The sequence below is a fragment of the Benincasa hispida genome, chromosome 4, assembly GCF_027475165.1.
Source record: "Benincasa hispida cultivar pf3 chromosome 4, pf3_genome.v1.1, whole genome shotgun sequence".
Classification (NCBI taxonomy): domain Eukaryota; kingdom Viridiplantae; phylum Streptophyta; class Magnoliopsida; order Cucurbitales; family Cucurbitaceae; genus Benincasa; species Benincasa hispida.
This window is the reverse complement of record NC_143481.1, coordinates 54547021-54565197: the sequence shown is the minus strand read 5'-3', so window position 1 is coordinate 54565197 and position 18177 is coordinate 54547021.

The following is an 18177-nucleotide window of genomic DNA, read 5'->3' as shown; positions in this document are numbered from 1 at the left end:
AATAAACACATTGATCTACATTAGATTTTAGAATAACTCTTAAAAAATCCGACCAGTTTTAACAAAATCTAAATGAACCCCATTTAACATCTAATTTTGCAATGATGCTTTAGTGATTTAGGACAAAAGCCACTGAAGGATAGTCAATTATTCCTTCACTAAATTGAGACATTCTCAACCAATCATTACATCAGAATAACTCTTATTCCTATAACGATCAGTCATCATTTATTTGGTCAAGAAATCATTAACTTGCTTAATAATTTCCCGTAAGTGTGACCCTCCATTTTAGATCCTAGAGTTCCGTCCCAATGAGTCAACTGAAGGGAAAAATCGATTGAGGTAAAAACTAAAGCAATCCTATCTATTTCTAGAGTTCGCCATGATATTGACCAACTGCACAAACTATCTGAAGCGGGACGCTCCCAGGGCACCTCGAGGCCGTGCAAGAAGGTCTCACGTTGCAAACCAATGAAAGAGATCGTAGGACATGTTGACACACATCCTCCCACTTACTATAAATACTCTCTCCATTCACCTTAATATTGACCCATTCAAACACCATCCGAAGGGGGATGCTCCCAGGGCGCCTCAAGGCCAAGCATGAGTCTCACGGTGTGAATACTAAGAGAGAAACGTGAGTGAAAAAATGACGTATCATATACATCTTTTCCTCCACTGAGTATTTTAACAACCCAGGGTTTAATTTACTTAGGAAAAATACGGCTAATTATTTTTACTAAGTGATTGCTTAAGTTTGCCCAAAAGTAACACTTACTTTGGAAAATTAAACAATCTTGTTTAATATTCGTTAAACACTTTAACAAATGTTAATCAACAATTGCATGCTTGTAGCAAATCTATCTAATTCACCTTTCTAGGTAGGTTCCCAGGTAGGGGTGTTCCGTTTCTGCCATCTTAAGTACCCCAGTCTAGCCAGAATCCGCCTTAGACAAAAAATCCCTTATAGATATATTTGCTACAAATTTAATCTTTTATTGAAATCAATTTAATACTATTAAACCGATTAAAAAAGATTAATCTAATTTCTAATCTCATTAGAAATTTGTGAATTTAGGTCTATCTCAATCATATTTTAAAACTATTTTTAAAAAATGATTTCACCTAAGTTTGCATGCAACTCTTAGTAATTTATTTTAATTTCTAATTTCATTTATTTATAACTCTTATAAAGTAAATGAAACAAATTAAAACCTACATTGCATCGATGGACATACTTTATAAAATTAGAACGTTTATAAGATTACCTAAAGTAATATCATGCATCATGCAATGTTCATTTCATTATTGCATATACATAACACTTATATATATATATCAAAGTAATGAAAATAAATAATATACATCACATGCATACAATCGAACTATATATTATAACAATTATGATATAAATGATGTATGGCTATGTTATTTATGTATGCAAGCATATAGTATAACACCTATATTATATGATGCATGAGCATGCTATAAAATTAAATCTGTTGGGGTTGATGCTCTAAACTCTCATAGGGTCCTGTAGTTTGTAAACACATATATGAACAAATGCTTGTGATGTAATAATATAGGATATTTTCTTCACTGTTGTCTATGAAATATGAGATATTTTATTTTCCTTACCACAAACCAATAAACAAAGATCCTTGGATGTCGTTGTAACTTAAGCATGTATGTGGAGACATACAAGTGGATCATGTCTTAAGTGATAACCAAAATGGTCTGTAGTATATGGATATAGGAGGGAAACCTTATCCTGGTGACACTACGAATGGGGCTCGCTTTGTAGATAGTTACAAGTGTTGTGACGTGCTATAGATGGTCTGATCCTGATAATTCATGTGGAGATATGCGAGCGGGGGTGTCCTATACAAAGGAGTATGTATAAGAACGGACCACGAAGTGTTTAGTCTTGTTATATAACGTCGTTCATTACAGAGACTTCACTTCCCTAGGATGACCATAGGTAACATGACCTTAATCCTGTGTAAGTTGGGAACTCCTACCTTTGAGGGCGGTTCTTTGATTTGCATGGGTGCGAGTGGCCAGATCACCGACTTAAACCTACCACTTTGGGGATTCGTCTGATTGAGGAGCTGGGAACTCAGCTACACAAGATGGTATTCACTCCTTCCCCAAAGCAAGGGTAAGTAGATAGATTGCTCCCTTAAGGGCTGATTTTGGGGCTTGAATGATGTGGTGTCACACACCTTCTCAAGGCCCGAGAGGTGTCCACTCATAATAGGACTATGATGTATTGTTCATTAGAGGGATCAGTGGTACTTAAGGAGTTAGATATAACTACAGGGACAAAACGGTAAATTGGCCCAGCTGTACTTCCGAGCATCTATGAAGGATCATCTCACTGTTGACTGGTTATATCCGATAGACACAGAAATATATTTGTAGTGAGAAGAGTGCAGCTATCGGTCTTTAGTGGAGTGCCTGACAGTTAACGGATGGTGAATCTCGTGACTAAAGAGTTTAGTCAACTATTCACGTACCGTTGGAGCTTCGAGCCACAGGTCCATAAGGTCCCCTTGGTAGCTCAATGAATTAAAGTTGAGAATCGGTTTTTGGGTCAGTTTGAAGTGTTCAAATTAACAAGAGAGAGTTTGATTATATATGATATGATTAAACTGGTTCAATTATATATGATATAGTTGACATGATGTATAAGTTACATTATTTGGAAGAATTTGATGAAAATATGATTTGTATCAAGTAAAGGAGAAAAGAACTATAGTTTAAATGTTACATATGATGTGATATTGAAACTATAGGTTATAAATATAATATGATAAGTTTGTTATTATATTTATTTATAATTAAATCAATTATGAGATAATTGTAGGTGGTTTCTCCTTTAACCATGCATGGAAGTGGGAGGTTGTATTCAATTTTCATAACTAAAGAATAAAATAAAAAATATTTTCATTTTGGAAGAGAATCGCTGAATCGCTTAATTAAGTACACGACCTATCATTTAGCTTACGAGAGACTACACAACAACCATCAAGTGTTTGTCTAAACGGTCGTGTACACGCGTCATTCTCTAAACGATCGTGTAGCTTTTTACTAAACGATCGCATGGCAAGTGAGCTTCACTAAACGATCGTGTAAACGATCAAATCTGTTTTACTAAACGATCGTGTACCTTTACTAAACGATCAAGCACCACAATCTATACGATAAACAGTATCCTTCTCCCACTTACTTGGTCATATATGCGATCGTCGTTTCCTCCTTCCCTCTACCAAATCCAACAGAGCCCACACCTCCTGGATTCTCACTCCGAGAATACCAAGGTTACTGAATGGTGGTGTTCGAGAGGCTACTTGTTCATGGAGAAGTTTGTTCGTGATTGACCAGATGATTGGGTAGACGATCGTAGAGACAGCGAGAGGTTGTTATTCCAGACTCCACGAGAGCGAGAGAAAGTCAGATGAAAAGTTCTTCAAAGGTAAGTCTCTCACCCCTTTGTATTTATTTATGAAAGCATGCCATATTTTGTTCTGAAATGCATAACTAATTTGTATGTTTGTGAATGCTTGTAATTCTGTCACAATGAATTTGGATCGATTGTGCTTCTGCTCATGGGTTCTCTTTGATAAGAGTTCCTTCAATTGATATCAGAGCCAGGTTCTGATATTCCAAATAAATTGATGTATATAATAGCATTTGCATTCTTGACGGGTGAAAGCATGTCTACATTTTGTTTATGTGTTAAATATTTTTGTGGATGTGGATTAATGGAGTTTTCTGGGATGATTGGCTCTGGATTGTTGAATTCTTTTACATTAAAAGTTAATTGTAAGGGCCCCTGTGTTTTTGGGCATATTAACTTGCTATCAAGTCTGTAATTCAAAGTATTTGAGTCAGTTTTAGTCGCTCGTGATGAAACTTCAAGGCAAGGAGTTGTATATGACTTCAAGGAAGAAGAAGACGATGGGGTAAACGATAGGGTAAGTGATCGTTGAGTATAGGATACTCGAGTGTGAGGTGGACGCTCATGCACTAAACGATCGTGTAGCTCAGTAAGCTTCATCACTTAGTTACTGACTACACGATCGCATAGTAAAAGTTACTTAGCGCTTGTTCTACGATCGTCTAGACAATCGTGCTTCACAATAACGTAGTCGTCTAAACGATCGTTTAGACTTACGCTGTTTAAAATATTGAACTAAATAATCGAGTAGCCTCATGCTTCATCGCATTGTAAATGGTACTTGATCGTAGCTAAGCGATCATGGTTACTCGCCCAATTTACTAAACGATCAAGGAAGACTTCGCCTGGGCGGTTCAAGACCCAGTTCGCTTGTGAACCAGTTTGCTCGATGGTTTTATGTAATAGATAGAATTTAAATTGTGGTTTTTTTAGGCTAATAATCCTGGTCTATTAATTTTGTGAATGTACATAAGATGTATGTTTTATTATATATCATATGGTATGCCATATAGTTGAAATCCTACCTTAGGTTATGTATTGGTCATACATCATCTCTATATTGTAAGAGTTATGATATAGTAGTTAGCATGATTAAATTACTTCAAGAGCATGCTCATGCATCATATAATATAAGAGTTATATTTATGCATGCATTAAGCATATTCATGCATCATCTTTATATTATAAGTGTTATAGTATAAGAGTGTATGGAAGCATGTATGCTTAGTTCATTACCAAGTACATAAAAGTTATATATAGTAATGAATGGACATTGCATGAAGCATGACACATAGGTTAAATTTATAAGAGTTATAAATACCTAGTTATGCATAGCAATATGAAAGGTTTTGGTTGTTTCTTTTATAAGAGTTATAAGGAAAATTAGAACTAAAATCAATAAGAAAGACATGCATGTGAACTTAGTTCTGAATCATGTTTTTAAAAGAGTTTTAAAACTTTATGGAGATAGACCTAAGATCACGGTTCTAATTAGATTAGAAACCTAAGGTTTAATCTTTTAATCAGATTAATAGGATTCAATTGACTAATAAAAGATTAAATATGTAACAAATTTATCTATAAGGGACCTTTTGTCTAAGGTGGGTTCTGTCTAGGCTGGGGTACTTAAGCTGACAGAAACGGAACCCCCCTACCTGGGAACCTATCTGGAAAGATGAATTAGATATATTTGATGCATGCATGCAAATTTAAGGATAGTTCGTTAAAGAGTTTAATGGGACTTGACTTAAAATTGTTTAATTTCAAAGATAAGAGTTGTTTTTTAGCAAATTAAATTGACTTAGATAAAATCAGTAGCTGGATGGTCTAAGTTAATGAACCCCTAGGTAGAACATTCAGTGGGAGGTACTTGGGGTATATTATACTTCACTTAAACCTCTTCACGTTTCTCCCTTCATGTTCATACCGTTAGATCTATCCTCGGCCTCGAGGCACCCTAAGAGTGTCCCCCTAAAGAATGGTGTTCGGGTAGGTCAATACCAAGGTGAATGGAGAGAATGTTCATAGTAAGTGGGAGCGGGACGTGTGACAACATATCCCACAGTCTCTCTCATTAGGTTGGATAACGTTTCTATGCATCACCTCGAGGCACCCTGGGAGTATCCCCCTATAGGATGAAAGTTTTGCATGACTCTTTATCTGATCTCCTGTATAGGATAAGGTCGCTTTAGTCCCTTTTCCTAATCTACTTTTTCCCTATGGTGGGCATATTAGGGCGGGACTCTAAGGCCAAAAATGAGGGGTTACACTTACGCGGAATTGTTAAAGGTTAACAGTTTTAGACCGAAAAATGGCGACTGTTAGTGTTAGTTACAAGAGTTGTTTCTGCCTAATGGTTGAGAGTGTCTTATCCCAGTGAAGGGGCATCTGATCACCCCACTAGTGACTTTTGTCTTGCCTCGCTGGGGCATCATTGCGAAATAGATGTTTTTTCACCTAGGGTACATGGAAACTATTTTGCTAAAACTAAAATTGGTGTTAAAAGTGGTATTGCATAGACTCATTAAGTTTGTTCGTTTTACAACAATGTAAAAATGGCTACAGCCACATTAGCTCTATTAAGCACCGATAAGCTGACTGATGAGAATTACGCTAGTTGGAAACACACGATCACTACTATTTTAATCATCGATGATTTAAAGTTCGTCCTTACAGAGGAGTGTCCCTCTATTTCATCTCAGAACACCACTCGAAATGTTCGGGAGGCTTATGAGAGATGAACACGGGCGAATGAGAAGGCCCGAGCTTACATCTTGGCTAGTATAAATGACATTTGGCCAAGAAGCATGAGCCTATGGTCTCGGTGTGTGAGATCATGGAGTCCCTACTGGGAATGTTCGGATAACCGTCTAGACAGCTCAAGCATGATGCTCTGAAAAGCATCTTAAACTCCAAAATGGAGGAGGGTATATTTATTCGTGAACATGTTCTGAACATGATGGTCCACTTCAATGTGGCGGAGATGAACGGGTCATGCATTGATGAGGGTGACCAGGTTAGCATAATTTTGCACTTATTGCCAGATAGCTTCCTGCACTTTTTCAGCAATGTTGTGCTAAACAAAGTTGACTATACCCTTACAACTCTCCTCAACGAATTGCAGACATTCCAAATCTTGCTGAAAAGTAAGGAGAAGAAGGTTGGTGAGGTAAATGTTGCTTCATCATCAAAGAAGTTCCATCGGGCTTTGACATCAGGGACTAAGTCTACACCTTCTACTTCTAACACTTCCAAGTGGAAGAAGAAGAAGGGTAGTAAGAGGAAGGGGAAGGCACTTGCTAACCCACAGCCTGTCGCTCAGCGGGGAAGGCAACCAGTGCCAGTTGACAAAGGAAAGTGTTTCCATTGCAACCAGGATGGTCACTGGAAGCGGAACTGTGCTTGCTGGTTAAAGGAGAAGAAGAGTGTTAAGGCCAAGGCAAACCAAGGTAAATATGATTTACTAGTTTTGGAAACCTATTTAGTGGAGAATGATTATTCTGCCTGGATTATTGACTCTGAGGCCACTAATCATATTTGTTCTTCTTTTCAGGGGATTAGATCCTGACGGTTGATTGAGGCTGGTGAGATGATGATGTGAGTAGGCACCGGGCACGTCGTTTCAATTGTGGCAGTGGGAGGGCTCCAGTTGACTTTACAAAGGAAGTTTATCATTTTGAATGATGTGTATGTAGTTCCTGAGTTAAAACGGAACTTAATTTCTGTAAAGTGTTTGATATAATGTAAATATACTCTTCACTTCAAATTGAATAAAGTGTTTATTCTTAAAGATGGTGTTGAGCTTTGTTCAGCAAAACTGGAAAATAATTTGTATGTGCTAAAGCCTTTAGCAATAAATTTCCTCCATAACATAGAGATGTTTAAAATGTCGTAACTCAAAATAAACGACTTAAGGTATCTCCAAAAGAAAATTCCCATCTCTGGCACCTTCAATTAGGCACATCAATCTCAATAGGATTGAAAGGTTGGTGAAGAATTGACTTCTAAGCGAGTCAGAGGAAAATTCTTTACCTGTGTGCGAGTCATACTTTGAAGGCAAGATGACTAAAAGACCTTTTACTGGAAAAGGTTATTGAGCCAAAGAGCCTCTAGAGTTAGTATATTCATACCTTTGTGTCCAATGAATATGCGAGCCAGAGGAGACTATGAGTATTTCATCACTTTTACTAATGATTAGTCTCCGTATGGGTATGTGTATTTGATGCAACGAAAGTCTGAATCCTTTGAAAAGTTCAGAGAGTTCAAGGCTAAAGTTGAAACGCATTGGATAGATGGATTAAAACACTTCGATCGGATCGGGGTAGAGAGTTTTTGGATTTGGAGTTCCAGAACTATATGATGAACATGGAATCGTTTCCCAACTCTCAGCACCTGGTACTTCACAACAGAATGGTGTATTGGAGAGGAGAAACAGAACCTTGTTGGACATGGTTCAGCTGATGATGAGTTATGCTTCCTTATGGACTCGTTTTGGGGTTTTTCAGTGGAGACTGCAGCATATATCCTCAACAATGTTCCTTCCAAGAATGTTGCCAGAACACCTTTGGACTTGTGGAACAAGCGCAAAGCTAGTTTACGTTGCTTCCGCATATGGGGTTGCTCAGCACATGTGCTTGAGGCTAATCCAAAGAAACTGGAACCACATTCAAGGCTGTGCCTATTTGTAGGCTATCCCAAAGGCACACGAGGGGGTTACTTTTATGATCCTAAGGAAAACAGAGTGTTTTTTCGACGAACGCTACCTTCCTGGAGGATGATCACAGTCCACGTAATAAAATCGTGTTGCGTGACTTTTCAACAAAACTATTGAAACTTCAACAAGAGTTGTTGAAGGGTCTGCTCCGTAAAAAAAAGTTGTTGATGGATGTTCATCTAGTAGGTCAGTTACACTTCAAGAGTTGAGGGAACCTCGACGTAGTGGAAGGGTTGTGAACCCACCTGTTCGCTATATGGGTTTCACTGAAATCCTGGCTATGGTAGTCGATGGCAAGGTTGAGGATCCGTTATCTTATCAGAAGGCAAGGAAGGATGTTGACCGGGATGAATGGGTCAAAGCCATGGATCTCGAGATGGAGTCTATGTACTTCAACTCAGTATGGGGATCTTGTAGATCAACCTGATGGGATAAAACCTATAGGTCATAAATGGATCTACAAGAGGAAACGAGGTACCGATGGGAAGGTGCAAACTTTCAAGGCTAGACTTATGACAAAGGGTTATACTTAGGTGGAGGGAGTCGACTATGGGGAGACTTTCTCGTCTGTTGCCATGTTGAAGTCTATCCACATCCTCCTGTCCATTACCTCATATTATGACTATGAGATATGGCACGAGGGATTCATAGCCCAAGGTCAAGATCAAAAGGTTTGCAAACTGAATCGGTCCATTTATGAGCTGAAACAGGTGTCTCGATCTTGGAACATTCAATTTTATACTACGATCAAATCGTACGGATTTGACCAAAACATTGATGAGCCTTGTGTATACAAGAAAATCATCAATAGTTCAGTAGTTTTCCTAGTGTTGTATGTAGACGATATCCTACTCATTGGGAATGATGTAGGTCTACTGACATCAGTTAATAACTGGCTAGCAAACCAATTCCAAATGAAAGATTTGGGAGAGGCTCAATTTGTTCTTGGTACTCAGATCTTTTGGGATCGAAAGAACAAAGTGCTAGCGCTATCTCAGGCATCGTACATTGAGAAGATGTTGCTCAAGTACTCGATGCAGAACTCCAAAAGGGGCCTACTACCTTTTCAGCATGGAGTTACATTGTTTAAGGAAATGTGTTCTAAAACACCTTAAGAGGTTGAGGAGATAAGACAGGTCCCTTATGCATCTACCGTTGGCAATTTGATGTATGTGATGTTGTGTACTAGACCGTACATCTGCTACGCTATAGGGATAGTCAATAGATATCAGTCTAGTCCAGGACAGGGTCACTGGACCGCAGTTAAGAACATCCTCAAGGATCTTCGGAAAACAAGGGACTACATGCTCGTGTATGGATCTAAGGATTTGATCCTTACAGGATACACGGACTCTGACTTTTAGACTGATAAGGATTCTCGGAAATCCACTTTAGGCTCAGTGTTCACTCTTAATGGATGAGTTGTAGTGTGGTGAAGCACTAAGCAGGGGTACATCACCGACTCCACGATTGAGGCCGAGTTTGTAGCGCCTTGTGAAGCTACTAAAGAGGCCGTTTGGCTCAAGAAGTTCCTAACTGATCTAGAAGTTATTCCAAACATGTCTAGGCCCATCACCCTTTATTGTGATAATAGTGGTGTTGTGGCGAACTCCAGGGAGCCTAGGAGTCACAAGCGCGACAAACATATAGAGCGAAAGTATCATCTCATCTGCGAGATAGTGCATTGAAGGGACGTGATAGTTACGAAAATCGCTTCGGAGCACAACGTTGCTCACCCGTTTACAAAGGCTCTCACGGCTATAGTTCTTTAGGGTCACCTTTAGAGCATGGGTCTAGGGACTGCCCGCGGTTGGACTAGGGCAAGTAGGAGATTTTTGTATTGGGCCTTAGTGCCCTAGTTTATTTTTTTGTACTTGTTTTTATCTTACACCCACTCGCTTTAGAACAAGTGGAAGATTGTTGAGGTTGATGCCCTAAACTCTCGTAGGGTTATGTAGTTTGTAAACATCCGTATGAATAAACGCCTGTGATGTAATAATATGGGATATTTTCTTCACTATTGTCTATGAAATATAAGATATTTTATTTGTTTTACCACAAACCAATAAATTAAGATCCCTGGTTGTCGTTGTAACTTAAGCATGTATGTGGAGACATACAAGTGGATCATGTCTTAAGTGATAACCAAAATGGTCTATAGTATATAGATATAGGAGGGAAACCTTATCCTGGTGACACTACGAATGTGGCCCGCTTTGTAGATAGTTACAAGTGTTGTGACGTGCTACAGATGGTCTGATCCTGATCATTCATGTGAAGACATGCGAACGGGGGTGACCTATACAAAGGATTTTGTATAAGACCAGACCACGAAGTATTTAGTCTCATTATATAACGGCATTCATGACAGAGACCTCACTTCACTAGGATGACCATAGGTAACATAGCCTTAATTCTGAGTGAGTTGGGAACACCTGCCTTTGAGGGTGGTCCTTTGATTTACATGGGTACGACAGATCGCCAACTCAAACCTACCACTTTAGGGATTCATCTGATTGGGGAGCTAGATGTAACTATAGGGGGAAAACGGTAAATTGGCCCAACTGTACTTACGAGCATCTATGAAGGGTTATCGTACTATTGACTGGTTATATTTGATGGACATAGAAATATATCTGTAGTGAGAAGAGTGCAGCTGTCGGTCTTTAGTAAAGTGCTCGACAGTTAACGGATGGTGGATTTCGTGACTAAAGAGTTTAGTCAGCTATTCACGTACCGTTGGAGCTTCGAGCTACAGGTCCATAAGGTCCCCTTGGTTGCTCAATGGATTCAAGTTGAGAATCAGTTTTTTGGTAAGTTTGAAGTGTTCAAATTTACAAGAGGGAGTTTTATTATATATGATATGATTAAACTAGTTCAATTATATATGATATAGTTGACATGATGTATGAGATACATTATTTAGAGGAATTTGATATAAATATGATTTGTATCAAGTAAAGGAGAAAAGGACTATGGTTTAAATGTTACATATAATGTGATATTGAAACTATAGGTTATAAATATAATATGATAAGTTAATTATTATATTTATTTATAATTAAAACAATTATGAGATAATAGGCGGTTTCTCCTTTAATCGTGCATGAAAGTGGATGGTTGTATTCAGTTTTCATAACTGAAGGATAAAATGAAAAATGTTTCATTTTGGAAGAGAATCGCTTAATTAAGTACACAACCTATCGCTTAGCTCATGAGAGACTACACGACAGCCATGAAGTGTTTGTCTAAACGATCGTGTACACACATCATTCTCTAAACGTTCTTGTAGCTTTTTACTAAATGATCGCGTGGCAAGCGAGCTTCACTAAACGATCGTGTAAACGATCAAACCTGTTTTACTAAACAATTGTATACCTTTACTAAACGATCAAGCACCACAGTCTATAGTTTGACACTATCCTTCTCCCACTTGCTTGGTCGTATAGTGTGATCATCGTTTCCTCCTTACCTCTAGCAAATCCAACAGAGCCCACACCTCTTGGATTCTCACTCCGAGAATACCAAGATTACTGAGTGGTGATGTCCGAGAGGCTACTTGTTCATGGAGAAGTTTGTTCGTGATTGACTAGACGACTGGGTAGACAATCGTAGAGACAGCGAGAGGTTGTTGTTCCAGACTCCACGAGAGCGAAATAAAGTTGGAAGAAAAGTTCTTTAAAGGTAAGTCTCTCACCCCTTTGTATTTAATTATGAAAGCATGTCATAATTTGTTCTAAAATGCATAACTAGTTTGTATGTTTGTGAATGCATGTAATTTTGTCACAATGAATTTAGATCGATCGTGCTTCTGCTCATGGGTTCTCTTTGATAAGAGTTCCTTCAAAATCATGCATATACATATATTATAACACTTATAATATATATGATGCATGAAAATAAATGCATAACCTATGGTGGGTTTTAAAACTATATGATGTACATTATGACATATAATATTAAGCATACATCGCATGTACATTTACATTAATAGTTGATGAACCGAGATAGGACCTTTAAAAGGAGAAAATAAAAGGCTAACTATTACATAAAATTGAGGTAACCAATTCGAAATAGGTGAACCGGGCCTTGAACCGCTCGAACCAAACCGCCCTTCAATGAACCACCTTGCAGTGATCGTGTAGCAAGGAACTATGCGATCAAGGCAAGGCTCAACTTCCAAGCCAACGCTTGCATTCACTTGACCACATGCCTCCTTCAGACAGTGCAACGCCCAACCTTGGCCAACGCGTAGCTCACCTTGAGGCTATCGCGTCCCTCCTATGGTCGTAAGCCTAAGACTATCGCAAACCACATCGCACGCTGCCTAGCTTCATCACGTAGCTCCAGCGCACATCGTAGGAGAGTGCACAATCGTGTAGCAAACAACTATGCGATCAAGTAGGAACGACTACACGATTGCGTAGCAAGCATCTATGTGATCTTGTAGCCAATGCTACATGATCGTGTAGCTCTTGCTATGCGATCTTGTAGCTTCGACTTCTCCATCGAAACTGTGCTCTGCAACCTTTCTTTGAAGCTTCCCAAGAACAACACGAGTGACTCAAACTTACAAATTACAGACTCAATTGCAAGATTAATGCCCAAAAATGTAGGGACCTTTACAAACCAAAATTTGTAAACAAAGAAAACCTTAAAACTAAGTATCCTATCCCGAAACATCCATCAACAAAACAATATTCATAACCATTCATTGCGTGAACTAGAATGCAGAATATACAAAACCCACCATTACTGTAAAACGATTCAATAAAAGAATGGATTTTGGAATAAAAAAACCTACAACCTGACTCTGATACCAATTGAAGAAAATTTTCCAAAAAGATCCTTTGAGCGGAAGCAAAGATCGACCTAATTTCCATTTTTCATTGAATATAAGTTTTACAGTAAATAATAACAAGATATGCATTTTTTTAGCAATATAGTATGCTTTAAATAAAATACATAGGGTTTTAGAAACCCTTACCTTTGATGAACTCTTTCTTCAAGAACTCCCTCGTACAAACCACGAATGGAACTCCTTCTCCATATGGATCTCCTTCTTCAAGAACGGACACCACCACTTGAGAACCCTTTGTATTCTCTTGGGATAAAGGGTTCAAGCAGGAGTTGTGGGTTTTGCTTGAATCCTTGGAAGAGGGAAAGGAAATGGAGAGGATGAGAGGGAAAGAGAAAAACTTTTCTTCTCTATAACTTTTTTTTTTTTTTTAAGAGAACTCTTCTCTCAGAGCCAATTGAGGAAAAAGATGGAAAAAAATCTCCAACCACCTTAATCACAACCTAGTAAAAACATTGAGAGAAATAAGGGGAGGAAGTTGTAACATCTTCCCTTTAATTAATTTCAATTAAATTAATATTAATAATATATATATATATATATAATAACTACTTTATTATATATATAAACTATATGTTATATCAAATATAACATATAGCCTATAGTTTATATTACATCAAATACAACATAAACTATAGATTTTATTTTCTCTCAACTATACTTGACATCTAATATAAATCACATTTATATTAAATTCACTTATATGAATCTCACCCATATAATTGATATTTGGATCATATCCAAATATTTAATTCCTCACAATATAAATCATATTTATATTTAATTACATGAATCTCATTCATATAATTGGTATTTGAATCATATTCAAATTCCTCTCATATTACCTTAAATTATAATGTATCAAATACATTATATTAATTAAATCACATATATAATCCATTTAATTAATTATATCATATATAATTAATTCTCTCAATTAATTTGAACACTTCAAATTAATCCAAAAATTAATTCTCAATTAAATCTCTGTTGAGCTATAGAGGGGGCCTTATGGACCTGTAGATTGAAGCTCCAATGGTACTCGAATAATTAAACTCTTTAATTAAATAACCCAACATCTATTAACTGTCGGTCACTCCACTAAAAATCGACAACTGCACTCTTCACACTATAAATAAATTTCTGTGTCCATTAGATATAACCAATCAATAGTTCGATGATCTTTCACAAATTACTCATCAGTACAGTTAGGCCAAAATTGCTGTTTTACCCTTGTAGTTACATCTAACTCCTTAAGTACCATTGATTCTTCTAATGAACAACAAGTCATAGTCCCACTATGACCAAGTCCCTCTCGGGCTAGAAGAGGGTATCGCCACTATGTTCAAGACCCGGAATCAACCCTTAAGGTAGCAATTTATCTACTTGCCCCTGCATCGGGGAAGGAGTGAATCCCATCTTGTGTAGTTGTGTTCTTAGCTCCCCAGTTAGACGAATCCCCAAAATGATAAGCTTGTTGAGTTGGCAAGCTTGCCACTTTCACTCATACAAATCAAAGGACCGCCATCATGAGCAAAAAATTACAACTCACTCAGGATTCAAGTCATTTCACCTATGGTCATCCTAGTGAAATGTAAGTCTCTATTATTAACGGCGTTATATAAAGAGACTAATCATTTCATGGTCCGATCTTATACAAACTCTTTGTATAGGATACCCCCGCTCACATATCTCCACATGAATGATCAGGATCAAATCATTTGTAGCATTTTACAACACTTGTAATCATTTAGTTACATAATTCTTATAATCTTTTAGGACAATAAATCTAAAAATTTTAGTCTTTATCGTCAAGTTTTAAGACAAATTTATGTCTTTAGAAAAATTTCAATGAATAAAGTAGAGGTAAGAGCTAGGCTTCTATTTTATGCTTCTGTGCTAGATCGTGAGATCACTGCTTGTTTCTTCGAAGCCCATTGAATCAAATTTCCTCCAAAATATACACATATTCCTGAGGTTAATTTTCTGTCATTTGGATTCGAAACTCAGATGGCATCTGCAAATCCTTGAATAGTCAAATCTTTTGGTTGTTTGAATAACAAGTCATGATCAAGTGTCCCTGACAGATATCTAAATATATGCTTCACTGCTTTCTAATGAAACTGATTTGGAGAATGCATAAACTGGCATACTTTGTTGACACCGTAAGCAATTTCCGGTCTTGTAAAAGTCACATATTTCAAAGTTCACACTATACTTCTATACAACCTCATATCATCAAATTGTTCACAATGAAAGGCTGATAGTACAGATCCACTAACCATTGGTGTAGATATCAACTTAGCCTTTTGCATCTTGGCTTTATATAACAAATCTGAAATATATTTCTTTTATAAAACAAATAAACCTCCAACCTCTAGATATGACACCATTAACATCCAAAAAGTAATTCAATAATCCAAGATTTTGGAGGGAGTACTGATAATTTAGATCATGAATCAACTTATCAATCGTTTATGGTGAACTTCCTATGATGACAATGTTATTTACATATACAAGGATATAATAGAAAATTCTATTTTTAGGATATACAAGTAAAGAAGAATCAGCTTTGAGTTTCTAAATCCCAGTGAATGAAGAAATGATGTCAGCCTATAAAACCAGGCACGAGGAGCTTGCTTTAACTCATATAATGCTTTCTTTAGTTTACACATTGTTGCAGAGGTTGTAGAATCAATCATATCTGGTAATTGAGTCATATAGACTTCATCTTCTAATACTTCATGAAGAAAAGCATTGTTGATATCAACCTGTCTTAATTGCCAGCCATAGTATAAAGCAAGAGTAAATATAACTCTAATTGTTATAGGTTTTACTACTGAACTAAATGTCTCAGTGTAGTCAATATCTGCAATTTGATCATATCCTCGAGTCACTAGCCTTGTTTTATACCAAGCTATCAATCCATCCGAATTCTTCTTGATCTTGGACACTCATTTGTACCCAATCATCTTTTTATTAGATAGTGATGGTTCTAGAGACCATGTTCCATTTGTGAAAAAAGCTTTATGTTCATCTATCATTGCTTGAACCCACTGACGGCTTTTTAATGCTTCGTTTAGCTGAAAAAATCTTGGGTTTAAAAATTCCATTATTTCCTCTTATAACCATTAGATGATTGTTGACAACATGAGATGAATTGAGCAAAAGTGCAAGAGTAAATTAGTTCTCATTATTGGGAGGATCAGAAATAGGTTGTTCAGAATTATTTAAAGAGGGAGTCTGTGAAATAGATGGTGATGAGGAACGAGGAATAGGAACATCAGGTACAGGTTTAGAGGCTTCACAAGAGATATGAGATGATGAAGGATTATAAGATATTTGGTTTGTACACAGTGTAATAGGCTATAAAGATGTACATAGCAGTGGATTTGACAAGTCATTATTGACAGGACATGAAGTAGGTACATTGATGGAGGAGCAGACGGCTTATAGGGCTAGATAATGGGTAAATAACTGGATGTAGAAGGTACTTTGAGGACTGCTGATTGGATTGGAGAAAAGACGAAGTCGAAAATTTAAATTCATCAAACAATGCATGAAGAGAGACAAACAGTCAGCCATTTTGGGACAGATATTTATAACCTTTGTGGATTGAACTATATCCCAGAAAAAGACATGGGGTTGAACAAGAATCATGCTTGTGCTTGTTATAGGATCTCAATGATGAATAACATAGACAATCAAATGTTTTTAGAAATGAATAATTGGGTTTTGTACCAAAAATCTTCCTAGAGGGTCTATATGAAGGTCCCCAAACATCAGTCACAACTAATTGCAAAGGAGCAAAATACACAGTTTAAGAATTTGTAAATGGAGATTGTGATTTTTAGCAAGAGCACAAGTATGACAAATAGAGGATGTCTTTTTTTTTTTTTTTAATAGAAAACATTACAAGAGGTAAGAACATATTTGACAATATTTAGGCTTGGATGACCTAATCTATTGAGCCATACATCAAGTTTTGAAGAACTAGAAGATTAATCTAGGTATGTTCTTTGTAGTCGATGTATGAAGAATTTGAGAATGACTTTCTGAGATTGGTTGGTGAATAGAGAAAGACTTCTGGGACTGTGCTTTTTCCATTGTAAAACAATATAGTCCATCAACAAGATTGTCTTGGAGCAGAGTTTGGCCATGGACTCCTTCACAAAACAAACATTGAATGAAATTCAGAAAAGATGTAGTTATCTTTAGCAAATTGGCTTACGCTAATGAGATTTTGGTGATTTTAGGTACATGAAGTAGATTTTTAAGTTGGAAGACAATGTGTGGATAACGTGAAGAAGAGGAAAATTTTAGAAAAGATCCAATATGAGAAACATTCAAACCTACATCATTACCTACCCACACTTTGTTGTCTCCAAGATACTCTGATCTGTAGGTTAAATTTGAAGCATCATATGTAATGTAGTTTGTGGCACCTGAGTCTAGAAACCATTGATTTTCCCTGTTGCGGTCGTTTGATACTGTTTTAATGGAGGAAGAATTTATATTCTATCCTTGATAATTAGGCAACAAACCTAGCCTATTTGAGTTCGACGTTGGTCCTTGAAACCATTTTTCAAGAAGACGATAGCATTTCAAGGTTGTATGCCCAAATTTGCCACACATTTGACATTAGAGCTTGCCATTATTATTCCAGAAGCATTTATTTTGTTTATTACCTTGATTCTTGTTTTGTCGTCTCAATCGTTGTTGTTCGAGGAAGGAAAAGAATTAGAAGTTGGCTTCGATTGATTTTGTGTAGTCAGATTCACTGAAGGTGTTGAACCATCAGGATTTACAAAAGAGTCCCTCGATTCGATTTTCTTGAGAAAGAAGTTGTGAATATACTCTTTGTAAAGAAGGATATTCATCTTTGTCAGTGATTACCAAGATAGTAGAATCGAATTCAGGACCCGATCCAACCAATATGTGCATCACTTCATGAGCTATCTTTTTTCCAGCCACATTCAAAGAACCCACCAAGTTTTTTATTTTCTGAAAATATTCTTCTAGTTTCATACTTCCCTTTTTCATTGCTTCTAGTTTTCCGTTCAGATCAAGGAACTCATGCCATGTTCCTAGAAGAAAATCGTGCGTTGAGTATATTCCAGACTTCTTTTGCTGATAAATAAT